Below are 23838 nucleotides of genomic sequence, written 5' to 3'. Positions count from 1 at the left end.
GACCGGCTACAGAGGAGCCAGATTTTAAGTTTAAGATGGAGCATTTGCGCTTTTTACTGAAAGAAGTGCTTGCTACGTTGCTTCAATCCCTAAGCTAGATAGGGTTTACGAGGACAGGGTGGTGCCTCAGACCTTCCCAGTTCCTGTGAAGATGGCTACGATTATTAAGTATGAGTGGGAGAAACTGGGCTCGTCCTTTTCTCCCTCTACCTCTTTTAAAAAGCTGTTCCCCATTCCAGACTCTCAGCTTGAGCTATGGGGGGCTATTCCGAAGGTGGATGGAGCGATCTCCACGCTCGCTAAGCGTACGTCTATTCCCCTCGAGGATAGTTCGTCGTTCAAAGAGCCCATGGATAAAAAGTTGGAATCCATGTTGAGAAACGTTCCAACTCACAGGGTTTATTTTTTGTTTTGTTTTTTAAATTTTCTTTTATTGATCATTCAAAAAATTAAAAAGTTATGTTACAGCATATCTAAATTGGATCAATACATTCAAGGTATTACAGTCATTGATATTCAAATAAGATCTGGAACACTATTTTCAAACATGTAGCCATATTTGTTACCATTATAAACCAGACAGGGTTACACATATTATGACCAGTGTTCCCTCTAAGGCCTGTTTTGTGAGCAGCCCAGCAGTGAAACTGTTAATAAGAGAATCATACCTTGCAGTCTGTATTGTGCAGTGTTTGCTAATTGCAGGGTGCGGTTCCTTAATTAACTGTTTCACTGCTGGGCTGCTCAGAAAACTGACCTTAGAGGGAATACTGATTATGACTCATGGAGGTGGCTTAAAAAATGAAGTCCAAAAGTTTCCTTCTGTTTCAACGTCCAGCAGCCCTATATATTTACTGCCTTATACCCTGAAATCCTTCCTCCATTATTATAAAATAGAGGGATAAAACAAGAACATAAAGTTATGAGAAAGAAAAGAGGCATTACAATGCATAACATAACAAGTAGTCTGCCAAGGGGATGTCAACAATCCAGTAATCCAAGCAATGATAGTTTCCTCTTAATAGCTATGTATCTTGTGTAAAGTGCATTCCTTACCTCAATTGGAGTATACCTGCCAAACCCTGCCTAGCCATATACAAACTGCTCCCATAGAAATAACATATCATGGTATAAACTCAAATTTCCCAATTTAAGGTAATGTAGTCTTTCTAATGTTAAGTTATTCTTTACCAGTTCAATCCAGTTACTGAGTGTGGGTGCATGTAGTTTCTTCCAGGATCTTGCTATGAGTCTTTAAGCTGCATTAATTAATATTTGATAAAGACTTTTCCTAACCTTACAAGGAATCCCTGGGTTGGCATTGAACAAAACTCCCTCTGGAGAGAGAGCCATCTCAACGCCAATGATTTTGCATATTTGTTCTTGTATTTGCACCCAGAATGTGTGTATTATACCACACTCCCACCATATATGGTACATTGTACCCTCCTGATCGCATCCTCTCCAGCATCTATTGCTAGCACTCTTGAACATATGTTTTAATTTGCTGGGGGTAAGATACCACCTAGTGAGGACTTTGATATTTGTTTCAAGCGCTGCCGCTGAATGTGCTGACTTGGCAGTTGCCTGAAACCATGTATCCCTTTGTCTATGGGAGAACTCCTCCCTCATCTCAACTTCCCATCTATGTGTGTAGTTTGGTCTGCCCGGGCAGTATGATTTAAGTATATCTCTATAGATCATGGAGGTTATCTTTTTGGGGTACTGTTGTGATGTGCATAAATGTTCAAATGTCGTGAGTGGTCTAAGCATATCTTGCTTGTTTTTATGCATGGAGAGAAAATGACGAACCAGGTGATACACAAACCAAGAGTGGAAGTGTGTGAAGCCTTGTGTCAGTAAAGTGTCTCTCTGCGCTAATTGTCCTTTTTCTAGCAGTGAGAACACAGATATATGGCTTAGCAATTTATCTGGTGTGTTCATATCTAGCCTCCTCCCTGGCAAACATAGTGAGAGCTCCTTGTTTGGATCAAGTACTGTCAATGGAGAATAGGTGGATGTTATGCTTATTGCGTATTATTAGCCATTCAGACCACGTTTCTTTAATAATTGGGTAAGTCGCAATTTTTTCTAAAGGGGGTTTTTGGGGTGCCCAGTATATCCCACCTAATTGTGAGGCTCCCATCAACTGGGATTCTAGGTGAACACATATCTTGTAGGAGTCACTCCCCTGTCTGCACCACTCCACCACCCTGTTCGCAGCAATCGCCAATTTATAGAAGTACAGATTTGGTACCCCCAACCCACCATCATCCCTGTGTCTGTATAGCTTATTCTTAGCTAGTCTAAGTGGCCTGTGATGCAAATATGCAGGTTATTCGCCTGAATGCTAAGACATCGGGTTTCTCTGTTCTAGCTGTCGGGCACTGTGGTTAAGGTCATGGTCTGCTGACATGACTTCCAAGTCTAGCTAACTATCCCTTCCGTTTCAGGGGAAAGTTCTTTTTGGTCCAGGCTTGGACTGTATCATATCCACGGTCACGGGAGGCAAGGGTGCTTTCCTTCCGCAGGATAAGAAGAATAAGCCTAAGGGCTCTACTTTTCGTCCCTTTCATTCAGACAAGTCTCATTGCCAGCAGCCTGCTGCGAAGGCCAAGCAGTTCAAGGGATCTTGGAAGCCAGCTCATTCTTGGAACAAGTCCAAGCAGAGCAAGAAGCCCGCTGAGACAAAGTCGGCATGAAGAGGCGGCCCCCGATCCGTTGCTGGATTGTGTAGGGGGCAGACAATCTCTGTTCGCAGAGGCTTGGATGAGAGACATACAGGATCTTTGGGTTCTGGAGGTTATCACCCAGGGTTACAGGATAGGGTTCAAGATTCATCCGCCCATGGGCAGATTCCTCCTGTCAAACCTATCAAGACCAGAGAAGAGAGACACCGACGCCTTTCTAGAGTGTGTGAGAGATCTCTCATCTCTCTGAGTAATCGTTCCAGTACCTCTAGTAGAAAGGGGTATAGGGTACTATTCAAACCTTTTCGTGGTCCCAAAGATGGAGGGCGCTTTCCGTCCAATTCTGGACCTAAAGTGCCTATTCTGCCCCTAGTTCAAGAGAGGCAATTTATGATGACAATAGACTTGAAGAGTGCCTAACCTCACGTGCCAATCCACAAGGACCACATCAGGTTCCTAAGATTCGCTTTTCTGGACCAAGACTTTCAGTTTGTGGCCCTACCGTTCGGTCTGGCGACTGCCCCAAGAGTCTTTACAAAGGTTCTGGGGGCGCTGCTCGCGGTAGAGAGAGCCAGAGGTAATGTGGTGGCTCCTTATCCGGACGATATTCTAGTCCAGGCTCCGTCCTGCAGTCTCGCAGAGGACCACTCGAGGGCTCTTCTTCTTCTCCTTTGATCCCATGGATGGAAGATAAACAAAGGAAAGAGCTCTCTGGTTCCCAGCAACAGGGTGGAGTTCCTGGGTACGATAATAGATTCCATATCGATGAAGATGTTCTTGACAGAGCAGAGACGTTCCAAGATTGCGTCCAGCTGTCTTTCCCTTCAGACCTCCTCAAGGCCATCTGTGGAGGTGATTGGGCTCATGGTATCTGGCATAGATGTCATTTCATTCACCAGGTTCCATCTCAGACCTCTTTAGTTATGCATGTTGAGACAATAGAACGGCGATCACTCAGATCTATCTGAACAGATCTCTCTGGACAACCGAGTGAGAGAATCCCTCTCTTGGTGTATCCGTCCGGGACAGCTGGCCCAGAGGACATCCTTCTTGAGGCCATCCTGGGATATTGTGACCACAAACTCAAGTCTATCAGGATGGGGAGCTGTTTGGGGTGCCAGAATGGCACAGGGCAGGTGGACTTTGAGCGATATTCAACGCTCTGAGGGCTTGGCCCCCACCTGGGGTCGTCCCGATTCATCAGATTCCAGTCAGACAACATTACCTCGGTGGCTTACATAAACCATCAGGGGGAACGAGAAGCTCCCTAGCCATGAGGGAAGTATCTCGGATTCTGGAATCGGCAGAGACTCACAATTGTTCACTCTCAACGATCCACATTCCGGGTGTGGACAACTGGGAAGTGGACTTTCTCAGCAGACAATCGTTTCATCCGGTGGAATGGTCTCTCCATCCTGAGGTGTTTGTGGAGATCTGCAACAGATGGGGGACGCCGGAGATAGACCTCATGGTGTCCAGACTCAACTTTAAGCTACGCAGATATGGGTCGCGGTCCAGGGACCCACAGGCACAGCTGATAGATGCCTTACCAGTGCCTTGGGAGTTCAACCTAATTTACACTGTTGCCACTTCTTCCTCGAGTGGTGGCCCGCATCAAACAGGAGAAAGCTTCGATCATTCTGATTGCTCCGTTGTGGCCGTGGAGGACATGGTTTGCAGGTCTAGTGGGGATGTCATTGTCTCCTCCATGGAGGTTGCCCTGTCGCAGAGATCTGCTGGTTCAGGGTCCCTTTCTACACCAAAATCTTGATTCTCTGAGGCTGACTGCGTGGAGATTGAACGCTTAGTCTTGGCCAAGAGAGGTTTTTCTGAGAGATTGATTTATGCTCTCATCCAGGCCAGGAAGCCTGTCACTCGTCGCATCTATCATAAGGTGTGGATGATCTACTTATCCTGTTGTGAGGAACATAGATATCCATGACTCAAGGTAAGGGTATCCAGGATTCTGGCCTTTCTCCAGGATGGACTCGATAAGGGTCTTGCCACCAGTTCCTTAAATGGACAGATTTCTGCGTTATCGGTTGCTGTTACACAAAAAGCTAGCAGAGCTTCCTGATATTCAGTCCTTTGTTCAGGCTCTGTCTAGGATCAGACCTGTCTTTAGAAATTCTGCTCCTCCTTGGAGATTAAATTTGGTTCTTAAAGGGACACGGAACCCAAATTGTCTCTTTCATGATTCAGATAGAGCATGCAATTTTAAGCAACTTTCTAATTTACTCCTATTAACAAATTTTCTTCGTTCTCTTGCTATCTTTATTTGAAAAAGAAGGCATCTAAGCTATTTGTTTGGTTCAGAACCCTGGAAAGCACTTGATCATTCATGTATGAATTTATCCATCAATCAGCAAGAACAACACACGTTGTTCACTAAAAATGGGCCGTCATCTAAACTTACATTTTTGCATTTCAAATAAAGATACCAAGAGAATGAACAAATTTGATAATAGGAGTAAATTAGAAAGTTGCTTAAAATTGCATACTGTATCTGAATCACGAAATAAAAAAATTGGGTTCAGTGACCCTTTAAGGTGTTGCAGAAGGCTCCGTTTGAGCCTATGCATGCGCTTGACATTAAGATTATTTCCTGGAAGGTTCTATTTCTTCTTGCTATTGCATCGACTCGCAGAGTCTCTGAGTTAGCGGCCTTGCAATTTTAGCCCCCTTACCTGGTTTTTCACGCTGATAAGGCTGTGCTTCGCACTGGGTTGGGATTTCTTCTCAAGTGGTGTCAGATCGTAACATCAATCAGGAGATAGTAGTTCCTTCTTTGTGTCTTAACCCTTATTCGTCTAAGGAAAGGTTACTGCATAACTTGGATGTGATTCAAGCCTTGAACTTTTATCTTCAGGCCATGAAAGATTTCAGGCAGACTTTGTCCTTATTTGTGGTGTATTCAGGGAAGCGTAGGTTTGGCCTATGAGACAGCGGGACATAAGCCTCCTCAGAGGATTACGGCTCACTCAACTAGAGCTGTGGCCTCTTCTTGGGCCTTTAAGAACAAGACCTCTGTGGAGCAGATTTGTAAGGCGGCTACTTGGTCCTCCTTACATATTTTTACAAAGTTTTATAAATTGAATGTTTTTGCTTTGGTGGAAGCTGTTTTTTGGAGAAAGGTTCTACAGGCTGTGGTTCCCTCAGTATAGGGTCCGCCTCCTTTTACCCTCCCGTTTTTGTTCATTCAATGTCCTCTAGAGCTTGGGTATTTGTTCCCACAAGTAATGAATGAAGCAGTGGACTCTCCTCTAATTAAGATGGAAAACATAAATTGTGCTTACCTGATAATTTCATTTCCATCTGTGAGAGGCGTGTCCACTGCTCCCGCCCGTTTGGTGGGTGGACCTAAATTTAATATTATTCTTCTGGCACCATTTATACCCTGATATTTCTCCTACTGTTCCTTGTTCCCTTGGAAGAATGACTGGGGGATGAGGGGAGTGGGGGAGGTATTTAAGCCTTTGGCTGGGGTGTCTTTGCCTCCTCCAGGTGGCCAGATTCTTATTTCCCACAAGTAACGAATGAAGCAGTGGACTCTCCTCCCATAGATGGAAATAAAATGATCAAGTAAGCATAATTTATGTTTTTGCAAATGGGAGAAGAGCACCCCGCAATGTGATAGTAAACTGGAGATAGCAGAGATTTGAGTGGGATATGGTGTTATGGGAATATAAGTGTTATGAGGTAAACCATTACTTCCTCAATTGGTATCACTGTGGCCAATCCTTTATTTGGTCAGGAAGGTCATTTAATAATGGTCAACGGAAGTCTCATCATTGCATTATGTGGCTCCATAGCCTCTGCTACAGGTTGGCTCTTACAGATCTTAACATGAAAATTCAACTCCCCCCACGGCTCCGGCCGCTAGCCACAAGCCGTAAACCAAATAGTGCATTGATGATATGCGCCATCTTAGACATTATGTATTTAACAGAAATCTGGGAAATTACATGTAGTAGGTTAAGTTATATATATAGTTCACTTTGAGTTAAATCATTAGTTGTAATTATTAGGGGTGGTAAAAATAGGAGGCTATGGGATCTGTTTTCCCAATGATATTACTTTAGTTACAACATAGCTTTAAGTTTTGCGGAGAGAGCAAGCTCATGTGCGTTAATATATTAACACTAGTAGGGATACACAAAAAAATAACACAAGGCAGAATGTGGTTAACTAGACCTGGGTACAATGTACAATAAAACTAAGTTGGTTTTATATAGCAGTATATATTTTTTAATATATAATTAGGGATGCACCAAAATGAAAATTCTGGACCGAAACCGAAAATTCAGGATACCCTTGGCCGAAAACCAAAAATCATTTTAAAATAGTAATTATATTCTTTAATTTTATTAATCATATAAGACTTTTTAATGAATTTAATTAATCTGAAATGAAAAACTACAAGCCAATAAAATAAATAAAAACACTTTTATTGAAAGTAACACAAAAGTAGATTGAAGACAGGCCGTCAAGGTACTAGAGGACAATAAAACAGAGTCAGGGTCAAACCAGGAAGTCATTCCAAACAAACAAAGTGCCAGGGGAATCACTGTCAGCAACAGGTTCAAGTAGTAGCAAATATCGGAAGAGCAAAGACAAGGCCAAAAGCTAGCCAAAATCAAACTGAAAATCAATACAGAAAGCACACCTAAGTTGCAACAAAAAATGCCAAAATGTCGCTCTGATGAAGCATGATGTGGCATTGTGTTCCCTCTAAATATTAAGTACCAAAAGGACATGACTGGGAAGTGGTCCGTAAAAAAAAGACACAGACAAGAAAACAACAACAACGCAATATGTAACAGTCTCTTAATATATTATGAGCATGCTCAGTAGAAGCAAATCACTGGTAAAAAATTAAGACATGTTCAGCAGATATTTAACAGCAATGGATTGTGGGGATTTGTACTGTAATACCTCAATTAACACTCAGGAAAGGGTCCTAGAACAAACAGCTATAAACGGGTCATGTTAAAATATCTTATTAGATAGGTGAAAATACACATACAGTAGAATAAATAATTTTATTGGGCTTTCTTTAAATTTGAATTATTTCATTATATTTAGATGGGGTCTGAACTAGGGTTCTTCCAAAAATACTGACTTCTTGACAGTGTCAACTCAATAATGAGGTGCCTGGGTCAGAGAATAAAATGACACCCCATCTCTCTTTCCACTACAATCTAAACCCAATCAATTCACTGCATCCTTAAGGCAAAATAAATACATAGATATATGCAAGTGACTTTGGCACTTTTATATTGAATCCCTGGGGCGATGTTAGGTCCCTGGAATATTTTGTAAAACAGTTGAACGAAGCATCTGATCATATCAAATTTACACTTACATGGAGTGAGACTTCAATGGATTTTTTTTGACATAGTAGTATATAAGGGTGACAGTGTACTAAAGACTGATTTATATAGGAAGGATGCAGTCCGTAATAGTCTGCTACATTATTCTAGTGCACATCCAATCTCTCTCCTCAATTCACTACCAGGTAGCCAGCTTTTACTAGTCAAAATAATAGTCTTTGTTGACCACATGGTAGATGTTAGGCTACAATTTTACAGTTTTGTTTTTTCTCCAACATAGGTGTGTCCGGTCCACGGCGTCATCCTTACTTGTGGGATATTCTCTTCCCCAACAGGAAATGGCAAAGAGCCCAGCAAAGCTGGTCACATGATCCCTCCTAGGCTCCGCCTTCCCCAGTCATTCTCTTTGCCGTTGCACAGGCAACATCTCCACGGAGATGGCTCAGAGTTTTTTGGTGTTTAAATTCCTTATTTAGAGGCTACAAAGGATTTCAGACAAACATCTTCCTTGTTTGTTGTTTATTCTGGTAAAAGGAGAGGTCAAAAAGCAACTTCTACCTCTCTCTCTTTTTGGCTTAAAAGCATCATCAGATTGGCTTATGAGACTGCCGGACGGCAGCCTCCTGAAAGAATCACAGCTCATTCCACTAGGGCTGTGGCTTCCACATGGGCCTTCAAGAACGAGGCTTCTGTTGATCAGATATGTAAGGCAGCGACTTGGTCTTCACTGCACACTTTTACCAAATTTTACAAATTTGATACTTTTGCTTCTTCTGAGGCTATTTTTGGGAGAAAGGTTTTGCAAGCCGTGGTGCCTTCCATCTAGGTGACCTGATTTGCTCCCTCCCATCATCCGTGTCCTAAAGCTTTGGTATTGGTTCCCACAAGTAAGGATGACGCCGTGGACCGGACACACCTATGTTGGAGAAAACAGAATTTATGTTTACCTGATAAATTACTTTCTCCAACGGTGTGTCCGGTCCACGGCCCGCCCTGGTTTTTTAATCAGGTCTGATGATTTAATTTCTCTAACTACAGTCACCACGGTATCATATGATTTCTCCTATGCAAATATTCCTCCTTTACGTCGGTCGAATGACTGGGGAAGGAGGGATCATGTGACCAGCTTTGCTGGGCTCTTGGCCATTTCCTGTTGGGGAAGAGAATATCCCACAAGTAAGGATGACGCCGTGGACCGGACACACCGTTGGAGAAAGTAATTTATCAGGTAAACATAAATTCTGGTTTTAGAGGGGCTATCCAACAAATGTTATACAGGATGAGATATGAGTTGCAAAATGTGCCAAAAGAGTAATGAATATAGACAGCTTTACTATACAGTAGACAGCAGAATTGATAGGATTGTCTTTGTATCTGAATACAATTCATCAAGTACACGTATTCAAAAGATTATTAAAAAATATTGACCTATTCTGAGAGATAGTCACCCATGGGCACCAGCTTTAAGGAACCTAACTTTGCCCGCCTACAAAGGATGTATGAGTTTACGTGATACTCTGATAAAGGCTGATGTGGGTAGTGTAAGAACTGATTCACTGAGCTATATTATAACTAAAAACTAAGGATGTTATCCCTATTTGGGGTGCTCAAATTGTAATTGCTTGATTAAAAGGTAGTTCTTTAACAGTTATGATACATGTAACACTACTTTTGTGGTGTACTTGATCAAGTGTCTATGTGTAATTGTCTATATTTGAGAGACAACCCAAACAAAACAGGGAAAGAATAGCACGGCATAAATTTGAATATTAGGAGAAAAGAAATAGGGGCACCTGTTGCTAATAATTTAAAAAGTATTTTTTTTTTTTTTTTTTTGGTGAAATAGAAATGGTAAACAAATTGATATTGTTGAGCCTTTTTAAATATATGTGAATAAAATTGGTTTTGTTGCTTCTATATACAATTTTTAGGATAGCCAGTAGAGGGCAGCAATGTGATATGTAACACTTTTTGCAGCAAATGAATGGTTAATAACCATTGCACAACTGCCCCTGGTGAACTATTTAATGCTGTGATATTATATGGTGTTTTGTGACATTACTACGGGCATGCAAGTCTGAAACATAATCATTATGATTGGTGTACATTTTTATGCATAAACAGAATTTCCACTTAATGCGGTGCGGCTGCCGTACATTTTTTATTATGCCACAAAAAGCACAACCTACATACATACGATACACAAAGAAATGCAATATACACATGCACACAAACATTACACAGCATATGACGCATACATTTATTACAATAAAACCTAGGAAATTCAGGTAAAAAATGTTAATGCCATAGTTCCCAAACATTAAAAAGCATGGGCAGTCTGAAATACTGCATGTCAGAAAGCACAGGTGCACTAAATCCCTCATATAAAAGTCTTCTATGGGGGCGAGAAGTAGAATTAACTTTAAACAATAAAAACTTCTGCAAATATACTAACAGATAATAATATAGTAAAAAAAGACAATGGTCTCATCTCAACTAGACCACTGCCTTCCTATAGTCTCTCCTAGAACCACTATTCAAAGATACTTAATGGATGGAGGCAATGATCAGAAGCGTTCCCAATGTTATTGTGAAGCCTCTTTCCAACACTATGGAGGAGAAGCCACAATAGTGCAATACATAATATCCAAAAAGAATACTAAAGGAAAATACCCAAAGGGAATCAGCTCCCGAATTCCAGCAGGTTTATTAATAAAACCACAGCTCCAGTGAGAAATATTGAAATACAATACTGATTTATTTGCATTTCAACGATTAAGGACATCTTTCTCAGGAGCATATCAAACAATCACGAAAGAGCTATAACACTTAAACATTCACTTTCAATACAGTATTCTCCCCAGGGCCTTTTTACTGACCACCTGGCTAAAATTTTAGCCAATATTAAGCTAAACATAGCTAATATTAAAAATGTTTAATTTTTATTGTACAAATTATCATTAAATACATTTATGTTAAATTATGCAATTAATTTGTGCTTTGGATAGCAGAAAATTATCTAATATTAAAAAAATATTACACTGCCCCCATCCGGCTACTCCATAATGCCTGGCTGACAACATTTTCTGTGGAGAACACTGCAATATATATATCAGTTCCTGCCATCAACTCTTCGGCATCAAATTTGTCCGCTGGAAAAAAGATTTCCATTTTGCGTAAAATATCAAACATACATTTATTAAAAAGTAAAAAAATGATTTTTCTTTCATAAGAAGGTGAGAGCCCATGAGCCATCACATGTGGGATTAAAGCCCAATCCTACAGGAGGAGGCAAAACAACCCACACAACAGAGCTTTAATCCCTCCTACTTTCCCATGATTTGTTAGTATTTTTTGTTTTAAGTGCTAATCTACATGTCCATTGAAAGGGGTTCTCAAACTTCCCCTTGAATGAATTACTGCTCATTCTACCAGAGTAGTTGACACTTCTTGGGCTTTTAGAAAAGAAGATTCCATTGAACAGATGTGCAAGTCAGCTACTTGATCATATTTTCATACCTTTATCAAATGCTACCATTTTGACACGTTTGCCTCTATTGAGGATGCTTTTAGTAGGAATGTTCTTCAGGTTGTTTAATACCTCTACCTGTCTTAACTGTTTTACCCCCCTATTTCATGATGGTCTCGTGGACTTCACAACTTGGGTATAAGATACCACATGTGATGGCTTGTGGACTCAACATCTTATGAAAGAAAACTAAATTTATGCTTTTCTGATAAATTAATTTCTTTCATGATGGTGAGAGCCTATGAGATCCGCTCCTTGTTTTTTACATAACAGTTCATGGCAGTACCAGTTGTCAGTATATAGCCGGGTTATAATACAATATATTTAATAATTATTCTTTAAAACAAACCCCCAATAAAATGCATATATGAATCAATTAAAATTAATATAAATTCCTAAATTCTTTATCTTGTAACAGTTTAAGCTTGTATAGTTTGATTCATAATCTGGTTTCTATAAATGTGCTCATCAAAATCTCTAGCTAAATTAATTTTGATGTGCTCGGGCAATGCTTCGAAAAATAAATTTACAAATTCTGAGCTTTCAAATATGGGGTAGTCTTCGGCCATACTGTACGCACTTTTCAGTACAGAAAGGAATTTAATTGGGCTTTGATTCGCTCCACATTTTAAACCGTATACAGCTATTTTCGCAAGCAGTGCGATATTTCACAAATTCTTTTCTGCACTGATTTTTTGTTTCATTCCAGGAATAAATATTCATATCCTTGAGTGAAGCAAAGAATTTGTGATGTTTATCCTCAAATACCCAGGGCAAAAATTAAATTTTTGACTGCTCACTAGTAACATTCATTATGGATAAATCATTTTCATTGGTCTCTAAGTGGTCAATTATAGAAGTGGTTCCGTTTTTGAAAAATGTAGGTACTGCATCCTTTAAGAAAGTAATTTTTTTTTTTTTTTTTTTTTAATAATTTTTATTGAGGTTATACATATAGCGAACATCAGACAAAAAATCAGTAGTAAATACATCAAATATAACATGTGTTAATTAAGTAATTACACTCAGGCCTGTAAAAAATAACAAAATTCCGGGCTGTCACAATACAAGAGGCTAGAGCGAATCTGCTAGACAAATCACTATTAAACTTGAAAGATAGAACCTCATTTTACTTTTATAGATAAGAAAAACACACCTCCAATGTTTCAACAGGCCACTTATGGGCCCATGTATACTAAGTAACGTATAGGAGGTGCTCTAGTGTAACTCACGGTCACTCTTGGACCTTGAAATAAAGGTGAGATTTTATTAATATATGTCCCCATAAAATATGTTGATTACAAAGGTAATTTCCCCTAATGACAAATAGAGGTCTCTCTTGGACCTCTAAGGAGAGAGCTATTACATACTGGGGAAATTTCAGGGGAAAAGTAAAATAAAACAAATATAGATTTAAATAAAGGAGGGACATATACTAGCATTATGCATAGGTAAGATTGGACATCATCAAATAATAGTAATAGAAAAAAAAGAATACAAAACTGTTTATATAGCAACCGCAAACTTTGTACTTATACTGACATGTTAGCAAAATATCATAAGGGAGGGGAGTATGTAGAATACAAGAGGGTTGTTTTCCTACAATAAGTTAGCCAGACCTCCTGACCTGTATAACAACTATTAATGTAAGCTGGGTAGTAGTAGTATTATTTGCATAGGTTAGTGAGAGCTTACCTAGGGTAAGTTTGAAGATCATAGCTATGAGGTGCACCACTGAATATGTAGGGAGTATGATCTTAAAAGCTGATGTTTGGCAGCTCTTAGTTTAACTGGATTAGCTAGATGTGCCTATATAACTAATGTGGTAAGTAATACACAGAATATATAGCTATAGCGAGAAGTACAAATACTTATAGACAGATCTTATAACAGCACCCTTCGTATAGGAAGTCATGAGCTCTATATCCAGACATCATAACCAAATGAGCATGGTGTGATCAACGAGATTAAGTAGAACTAACACATTTCTAAAGAGTGAGTTTGCAAGCTGAGCAGGAATATAACACAAATAGGTCAAAACAATTCAATGCACTTATACATAACAGATAAGAGTATGGTATAAACACTAGCTAACAGTCCAGTGTAGTACTTGCTATTTTGCAGGAGGCAGTCACACCAACGATATAGGGAGAAACATATTAACTTTAAATAAACTTCATATATACTGCCTTAAATGTGCTACTGGTAGGCTCTTGCAAAGGCAAAAACAGACAGGGAATGTACAATGTTTGAATCCGCAGTAACACAGAGAGGAGCCAGAGGTTAATGTCAATTTGGTGGGATCATTAGATGCATATCTGTGGGCATAGAGTTATACCTGTCCCAGACTACTCAGCTTACCCAACGTCCACACTTGGAAAGCTACAAGTTACCCCACTCCAGATCTATCCATCAGAGGCCAATGTCCCATATAATTGAAGGAGTTTAGTGTGGTGGGCCATAGGAGATTGAGCAAAAAGGATGCGGTAACAGCAACGTCCCCCACACCTCTGAATGAAGTCCCAGAAACATCGCAGCTCGGTGTCAACGAAAGTAGGTACCGATGCTTAGTATGTGCTCCATAGGTGGGATTCAAGGATTTTCTTAGCAGTGACTGCTCTGTGACCTCCATGCGCGCACGCTGCTTTCTATTTGAGCTCTGCGATGTCTGAGGACCAGAAGACCTCGGCAGTGGCTGAATCAGTGCGGCAATCTTCTGTTGATCCGAGGCTGTAAGTATTACAGGTGTTGCTCTAGCTGATCGTACTGCTGCTACGGGGCTCATTCTTATAGGCTCAACCTCCATAAGTATGATAGCTCTGCAGCCATCTCCCCCCTCTGCCTTGGGGAACTGTTCAATCACGCCGCGGGGCGTGCAGCTAGAGTCTAAGGCCACATTAACATTTAGGGAGGCAAGCGGCTGGTACCGGGGCCCCAAGGCACCGCCGCTCCCGTACCCCTTTCGTGCACATATGGGTTCTTCCACTAGCGGTCCAAGGCGGAAAGCCGCATCCAAGGTCTCAGAGAAGGCCTTTTGGTAGGTATCCAGCAAATCGCTGAGTGCTATTAGAAGAAAGTGTTCCATCTTATCCCCGTATAGTTGAATGTTGATGGCGGGTGTATTGTACAGTAGAAGCTTAGTTTGTGACTGCGCACTTAAGGCACAGATAGTTGTGGGGACGGGCTGAGGCTTCTATTATAGGGGAAGGCCTCAAAGTAAAAAGTCCGGTACTGAGGGCAGTGAAGCCCGGTCACTCTCCAAAACCCTATTTCTAGAAAGCAGACCTCTTCAGACAAGCCTCTCCACTATTTAGAACAGGGTACTAATAGAAGTACAGCTTTAAATTAGAGATCAGTGGAAGAAGCTTGAGGAGCTGAAGTTCAGTGCGACCTGCAAGATGGCCGCCGCCCGGGTGTCCCCGAAAGTAATTATTTTAGGGGTGTCATATACCTTATTAGACGTATCTTGGGCTCTCCTAGGGACCTTATTTTTGGGGCTGGAGCACCCCCTATCTGCCCTATATTTACTATGGTGAGAACTCTTACGTATATTAGTATTATGGGGGCTATTTGGGTAGCTAGCTCCGCCCTCTGATTAACTATAATCACTGTGCTCCCCCTCTGAAGTGTAGCAGTTCTCTGAAATTAAAACATGAGGTGATTGTCTATGTGGGAAGTTTATCTCTGAGCCAATCAGTGACCTGTGTTTAAATTATTCCCTAAAGTTCTGTAATTCATTTCTGATGTATTCTTTAAGGGAGTTAGAATTATCTGCATTATCCTTATTGCTAATAGAGGGGTTTTCATTATGACGATACAGCCATTTTAAACCACTTAACGATCTTTGGCTTTGTGCGAGTTCCTTATGCAAATCTTCTATCTGAGCTACTAAATTCTGGTTATGGCCATGTTTTGGGCAAACTCATCAATTTTATCCTGGATTCGTTCTGCCTCTTCCTCATCTAACCTTAATGAATAATTTTCACCCCTCAGTTGCTCCAATTGTGAATTTTGTACTTCTATTTTATTGTACATTTTATCGTTCACATAGAGGAGCAGGCCCCAAGTTTTGAAAATGATTTCATCACGTTTTCCCCGCTTTTAAGGTTGGCCCAATTTTAATAGCCCTTGGAATATTTTGCTTTAGCCACACCATATATTATCTGCAATATTTTTGGCCTTAGTCTTCAGCATCTTAAGGTAAGCGCCTAATTCTCCCTTAATATTTAATTTATTTTTAAGGTGAGAAATGGCTTCTGTTTTAAGCGTTTCTGCCTGACTAACGGGCAATTTTGGGGAACATATTTCAACACTATGTATAGAATTAATTGATTCACTTCTAGTAACAGACATTATTATATTGGCCTAGTATTTAGTTAAATTAAAACGCTAATACAATTTTGACCAACAAGAGAAAAAAAACTATATAAATATTAATTTTCAAATTTGAAAAATCAATTTATCAATTTTTCAAAAAAATTATTTGAATAATATTTCAAGATATTAATATTAATTTTGAAATATTAAATCACACAAAAAAAATAATAATTTTTTTTTTAGATTAATTTAAAAAAAAAAATTCTCTTTTTTTTTTAAAATAATTTCTATTTACTATAAATATATTATATCAATGTGATAAATTTAATAATATCTACTGCAGCGCCTCCAATTAATATGTCAGTATATGGCCGGGTTATAATACAATATATTTAATAATTATTCTTTAAAACAAACCCCCAATAAAATGCATATACGAAACTGTAAAGTACCTATCTTAAGAGCTTCAGTAATATAGCATGTGTACTGTTATAGATGATGACAGGTAAGTGATATAGAGCTGGATATGTAGTTAGTTTGTGTCACGGAGGAAACCAGGATGTTAAGTTAACAGGTTACCCCAGTGACTTAATATAGCCGAAACTTTACTTATACTAACACTAGATTAAGTATACAGTTGTAAGTTATGGCATGTGTTACCTCAGTTGTGAAGATGCTAGAGAGCTTCACTGAATCATTTGTAGAGCAGATGTAACGGCGGCAAGCTGATAATGGAGAATCAGGAGACAGCAACTCATCCGTAGCTGATGATGTCAGCGGAGTTGCGAGAGTGAAGTCTGTTGAGAGGCACCCGGTAATGCTGTAGACTGGTAGTGACACACGAGAGGTCCAAATTAAGGTAACAATGATTCTTTGCTAGAACGATTTGTTAGAAGAGTTAGCTGTTTGGCATATCAACTTCAATTAACCAGCAATGAGAGTCAGCAGGAAGTGGTTTTTATAGGGAGTAAACAAAGATTTTAAAGAGACAGTACAAAAAGGTACTGATATGAACTTGTAGTCCTTACATAGGCCCCCCCAAAAGGAAACCACTGTGAGGTTTAAAGGTCTAGGTCTATCCGGATTTCGCCTATGGAAAAGCGAAATCAACCTCGGGGCTGAGATGTTGGAAGCAGGCTCCCAGGTGTCGTCCTCATGGCCATAACCCATCCAATGTACAAGGTAATAAAGTTTACCGTAACGTATATGGGAATCGAGAATACTATGCACTTCATATTGGACATCTGGATCCATACCAAGGAAATCCTCCTGGATATTAGGCGTGGAAGTAGCAGAGGTACAGGGTTTAATCAACGAAATGTGGAAAGTGGGATGAACCTTAAAGTTTGAAGGCAATTTCAAAGTAACGGTGACCGGATTGGTAATGGAGATGATGAGGAATGGTGCAATGAATAATTTTCCTAGTTTCTTACATGGATAATGAAGTTTTAAGTTCTTCGTAGAAAGCCATACTAATTGACCAACGGTATATTCAGGATTTTTCCTGTGACGAAGATTGTAATATTTTCGTTGAGCAGATTGTGAATCAAGTATATGGTCCCTTACAGAGGAGAAGGTCTGTGAAATGTCATTGACGAGATCGTTCACTTGTGGGCAAGGTGAATCTAACTTCAGAAGTAGATCAAAACGGGGATGTAACCCATAGTTGACAAAAAACGGGATATATCCAGTAGAAGAATTTACATTATTGTTGTAGGCGAACTCGGCTAAAGGTAGGTAAGATGCCCAAGAGTCCTGTTGTTGTGAACAATAGCATCTTAGGTATTGTTCTACCCATTGGTTTACACACTCAGTCTGACCATTAGTTTGTGGGTGGAAAGAAGTACTGAGCCTTTGGTCTATATGTAGAGCTCGGCAGACGTTTTTCCAGAATTTAGATGTAAACTGAGTTCCTCTGTCACTTATCACAGATTTAGTAATTCCATGTAGACGTATGACTTCTTTTATGAATAAGTCACAAGTTTGTTTCGAAGTGGGTAAAGCAGTGGCAGGGATGAAATGTGCCATCTTCGAGAAAAGATCCGTAACTACGAATAATGCGGTGTATGTCAGAGATTTAGGGAGATCGACTATAAAATCCATAGAAACCATTTCCCATGGGGCATGTGGTACCTGGAGAGATTGGAGCAATCCCATTGGATGTTGCCTAGAGTGTTTCAAAGTTGCACATATGTTACATTGGGACAAGAAAACCTTTTAAGGATTTGAGCATGGAAGGCCACCAGAAGGAACGTTTAAGTAACTCTAAAGTTTTATTGATTCCCATATGACCTGCAAGAGGAGAATCATGTACGACTTTGAAAACTGATTGTCTGAGGGAAGGTGGTATATACAACTTCTCATTCTTATAGTATAATCCATTGGTATGCTGATGTAATTCTTTAGTAGGTTTGGTGTTATCTGTAGCTTGTGCTTCTTTAATTTGTGGAGTTAAACCGTTAAGAACTCCTATGATACAATGTTTTGGGATAACAGTGGAAGGAGAGTTGTTGGAGGTTATTCTGCAGTCCTTTCTGGAAAGGGCATCCGCCTTACCGTTCTTTGTACCAGGTCTGTAAGTGATGATGTATTGGAACCTGGTAAAGTAAAGACTCCAACGGAGCTATCTGGAACAAAGTGTTCTATTGGATTGAAGATACTGAAGATTTTTATGGTCTGTATAAATGATGATGGGATGTAAGGTACCTTCCAGAAGGTGCCGCCAGTGGTCAAATGAGCACTTAATCGCAAACAACTCCTTTTCCCCGACTGGGTAATTTAGTTCTGCAGGTTGCATGAGTCTGGAAAAGTAAGCAACTAGATGTAGAGGTTCTTTGAAAGATCTTTTTTGAGATAAAATAGCTCTGATAGCGTAATCTAAGGCATCGACCTCCAGTATGAACTGGTTATTCATATCAGGGAATTGTAATATCGGAGCTGATGAAAATTTAACCTTTAGAAGGTCAAATACAGATTGTGCTTCAGCTGTCCATTTGAAAGTGGAGTTTAATTTGGTAAGATCTGAGAGAGGTTTAGTTGTAGCAGTGAATCCGGGAATAAACTTCCTATAGAAATTCAAAAAACCTAGGAAGCGCTGAACATCCTTTTATGATGTGGGAACAGGCCAGTCTAAAATAGTACAAACCTTGTTGTCTTCCATACTTATTCCCTGTGTTGTTATATGATAACCTAAAAAGGTAATGTTTTGGGTATCGAAGATACATTTTTCTAATTTGGCGTAAAGCTTATGTTCCCTTAACCTAGCTAGAACGTTTTTTAACGTGTATCTTATGTTGCTCAAGATTTTGAGAATAGATTAAATATCATCTAGATACACCACAAGGTATACATCCAAAATATCCCTGAAAATGCCATTGATCAAACATTGAAATGTCGCTGGAGCATTACATAAACCAAATGGCATTACAGTATATTCAAAGAGACTATATCTGGTCCTAAATGCCGTAAGCCACTCATCTCCAGCTCTCATTCTGATAAGATTATAGGTGCCTCTAAGGTCCAATTTTGTGAAAACCGAGGCACCACGCAATCTTTCTATAAGTTCAGGGATTAGAGGGAGAGGATATCTGTTCTTCTTGGTGTATCTATTTAACTATAGTCAATTATTGGTCTTAAAGACCTATCTTTGTTAGTGACAAAAAATATGCCCGCACCTGCTGGAGAGGTACTAGGTCTGATAAACTCCTTTTTTAGGTTATCATCAATATAATTCTTCAGATGTTCTAGTTCGGGCTTAGAGAGGGGGTAGATGTGCCCAAACGGAATAGAGACTCCTGGAAGCAAGTCTATGGGGCAATCATAAGCCCTGTGAGGGGGTAGAGTCTTGGCTTCTTTTTTGTCAAAAACATCTGAATATTCTTTATAGTGTTGGGGAATACTAGTGTCGGTTACTTGTAATAAAGTGGAACAAGTGTTATAATTGGTCAGAGTATGGGCAGAAGGGAATGTGAGGCTAAGTTCCGACCAATCTATGTGTGGTTTATGTAAGCGTAACCAATTTATGCCAAGGATGACATCAAACATTGGAGATGAAATAACATCAAATGATATACCTTCTGTATGACCTGTGTCTGTGGAAAGTTGTAGTGTTATAGTTTGATGTATAACTTGACCAGAAGATAATAAATTACCATCAATGACCTTCACTGAGACAGGATTATGCTTGGTGATATGAGGAATTTTATTTCTTTTCACAAAATTCACATATATAAAATTCCCACAGAATCCTGTGTCAACAATCGCATTCGTTTTAATCTTGCAGTGTTCCCACTGTAAAAAAAGAGGAATAGTTATGTAGGAGGAAGCTACCAACTTGGAGGAAAAATTATTTGAAATCTAGTTAGCTTACCCATCTTCTGTTTGGCTAATATTGGGCATTCTTTAACCTCATGTGCGGGGGATGTACAGTACATGTGACTTCCTTCTGGATTTTTCTTGGAGTGATAATGGTCCTTTGATTAACCCAATTTCCATCGGTTGTGGTGTGTCTTTGACTAGATAGGTAGGTGATGAGAGGTACTTTTTAGCACTGCCAGCTTTTTCAGAACGTCTCTCCCTGAGACGTCTATCTATGTTAATAGAAAGACTGTACAGTTCCTCAAGGGTATCTGGGATACCAATAAGTGAAAGCTCATCTTTGAGTTCTTCTGACAATCCAAGACGAAACTGGTTTTTCAGTGAAACATCGTTCCACATGGAATCTCTAGCGGAGATCTTAAATTGGGTAATATATGTCTCGACTGGGTTTTTCAACTGTTTTAGTGTTCTCAAGGTGTTTTCTGCTGAGATTTGTTTAAACAAGTCATCATATAGAGCTGACATTTCAGAAAAAAAGGCATCAAGGGATCCCAGAATAGAGTCCTGCCTTTCATAAAATGTATCCGCCCAGACCCTAGGTTCTCCCCTGAGATATGACATAACCGTCAACACTCTTATCCTCTCTGAAGGATAAGTTTTAGGTTTGAGATCAAAAAGTAGCATGCAGGAATTTTTAAACTCCCTAAATTGGGAGAGATTACCAGAAAACTTCTCTGGGGGTGAGACTAGGGATTCAGGGTGCAGCTCTGAAGGATTAGGTTTAGTAGAAAGAATCTCCCTTAAACAGGCTTTTAGGGCCTGATTTTCCACTTGTAATTCATGAAATGAGTTTGTCAAAATATCCATTCTGTCAGACAAACTTTGTATCTGACTAGATATGGTATTTGGATCCATAATGCACAATAGGTAGAATTCTCAAGGGAATATTTTATATGGCTAAATTAATTACCCACTATTTCTTCTTTTATGGCTGGTTTATTATGTAAAGTACCTATCTTAAGTGCTTCAGTAGTATAGCATGAGTACTGTACTGACAGGTAAGTGATATAGAGCTGGATATGAAGTTAGTTTGTGTCACGGAGGCAACCAGGATGTTATGTTAACAGGTTACCACAGTGACTTAATATAGCCGTAACTTAACATATACTAACACTAGATTAAGTATACAGTTGTAAGTTATGGCATGCGTTACCTCAGTTGTGAAGTGAATATGCTAGAGAGCTTCACTGAATCGTTTGTAGAGCAGATGTAACGGCGGCACGCCAATCCTGGAGACTCAGGAGACAGCAACTCGTCCATAGCTGATGACGTCAGCGGAGTTGCGAGAGTGAAGTCTGTTGAGAGGCACCCGGTAACGCTGTAGACTGGTAGTGACACACGAGAGGTCCAAATTAAGGTAACAATGATTCTTTGCTAGAACAATTTGTTAGAGGAGTTAGCTGTTTGGCATATCAACTTTAATTAACCAGCAATGATAGTCAGCAGGAAGTGGTTTGTATAGGGAGTAAACGAAGATTTTAAAGAGACAGTACAAAAAGGTACTGATACGAACTTGTAGTCCTTACAGAAACAATTAAAATTAATATAAATTCCTAAATTCTTTATATTAGTTATATTTATAGGAACCAGATTATGAATCAAACTATACAAGCTTAAACTGTTACAATATTCTATACAAGGATCATAAACATATATATTTACAAATTACCTTATTCACAATAATCTCCCAAATCAAAGTTGCATTAAAATACCAAAGTATGAGCCACTAACTTTCAGACCAGTACAATTAAGCTACTTAGCCTACAATTGATCCTATATAACTCCAATTTAAAACATCAGAAATTATATAGGATATTAGTGCAAACAGCCAATTTATGCCAATTTATCTGAGCTGAAATAAATTCTTATTTATATACAATAAGGCAAATTCTAAAATATATCTACATAGCTGCAATTATAAATTACTTGGCAAACAAAAGACTAGTTTTAAACTACACAGTATTATGAATACAAGCTACAATACAATTGTATAATTTAGCATATTGAGTGAGGAGGGGAGGAAAGGTTCCAGCTGAATCCTGAGGTAATTAGCAAGGTATTTCATGTCTGAACCTCAGATTTGTAATACAGAGAAAGTATTCAGCAAATGGCATTAAGCATGCTCAACCTTAATATTTGATCGCTTTCATACTGATTTTATCTTATTATATAGATATGTATTATCTTCTGACATTTAGAGATACCCTGACACAGTTTACATTTCTTTTACCCTGCTTTCCCTTAAAAAATCGGCATTATTTCAGTTCTCTTTCAAGTTGTAAAAACACAGTGGTTTCCACTCAGTTCCATAATGACTGGCATTAGGAGCAGCCAATTAAATGCCTTTGTTTTCTATCTTATGGAGATCCAGAGTGTTTTTAATTACTCCCCATAGTTAAATATTGGTACACTGCAGCCTAAGAAAGAGAAACAAATAATGTTATCAAGCGATAAATATATGCTTCTGATCTATAAGACCAAATACTATCTTGAAAGCGATATTTGCGCTCCACTGAGTAATACCAGAGCATCAGGCCCGGACTGAGCATCGGGCACACCGGGCAAATGTCTGGTGGGCCGGGGCCAATTACTTTAACCTTCCCTGCACAGCTGGCACCACCACACAACAATAAGTGGCCCTACTTTGGTAGCCGGCCGGCTTGAAGATACATATCCATCTGCGCCTGCCTCAAGGTAGCAGTCGGTTACCTTAGCTAGCCCCACCCTACACAGGCATCACATTGCTACTTGTCCCTTCTTTTGTAACCGAGACGGCCCTGGCTTGTTCTACATCCCTCTGCGATCCCTTACAGTATTTGGACTGTTACCGTAATGCAGGCAGAAGCTGCCATTCTTAGGGCCAACACCAGCGGACTTTCAAGGCAATAATGCCTCATTTCCAATGTTCCCTCTAAGCCCTCTCTGTGTATTGCAGTCAGCGCAACACAGAACTCCTATAACAGGAGGGATGTGGAATGTGAATTTTTTAAATTTTATTTCAACAGTGCTGGACTCCTGGAAAACTGAGCTGCAAGACGCAGTGACAGAGCACTGTTAAAATAAAATAAAAAAATAAATCACTTTTCACATCCCTTCGGTGTAGCACAGCTTGATCTGTTTCCTGTGCTACACTGAGGGGGAATGACCTAAGCTGACTGACAGCGCTGTGTGATATACGCACACAACTCAGAGACCCGGAGAAATTAAACAAGGAGAGCAGCAGGCAATAAACTTCAAGTGAAAAGATGTGCTGCCCTCCTCCTCCATACACCAGACACTAGAAGCAGCGTAGTAGGTGAGAGCTGGAGATCTTCCTCACATGCCATTAAAAATGACCCGTACATTTCAGTTTGTGACAGCTGAAAGTTAGAGATTTATCAAACATCCATGCAGGGTAATATAACTAGGGTAACCGATCTCAGCAGTATGTATATGTATGGACTCTGGAGCAGGCATGGGTGATGGGCAGTGGGTGCCTGGGTGGCCTGTTTTGCTCCTGGGCATGCGTGTATCCCTCTGTAGCCACATGACTTTCTCCCATACCAGCACATGTACAAAAAACATTCGGCTAGATTTAGAGTTTTGTCGGTAA

This window comes from Bombina bombina, chromosome 1 (genome assembly GCF_027579735.1).
Source record: "Bombina bombina isolate aBomBom1 chromosome 1, aBomBom1.pri, whole genome shotgun sequence".
Classification (NCBI taxonomy): Eukaryota; Metazoa; Chordata; class Amphibia; order Anura; family Bombinatoridae; genus Bombina; species Bombina bombina.
The sequence above is the reverse complement of the archived record's forward strand: the minus strand, read 5'-3'. Positions refer to the sequence as shown.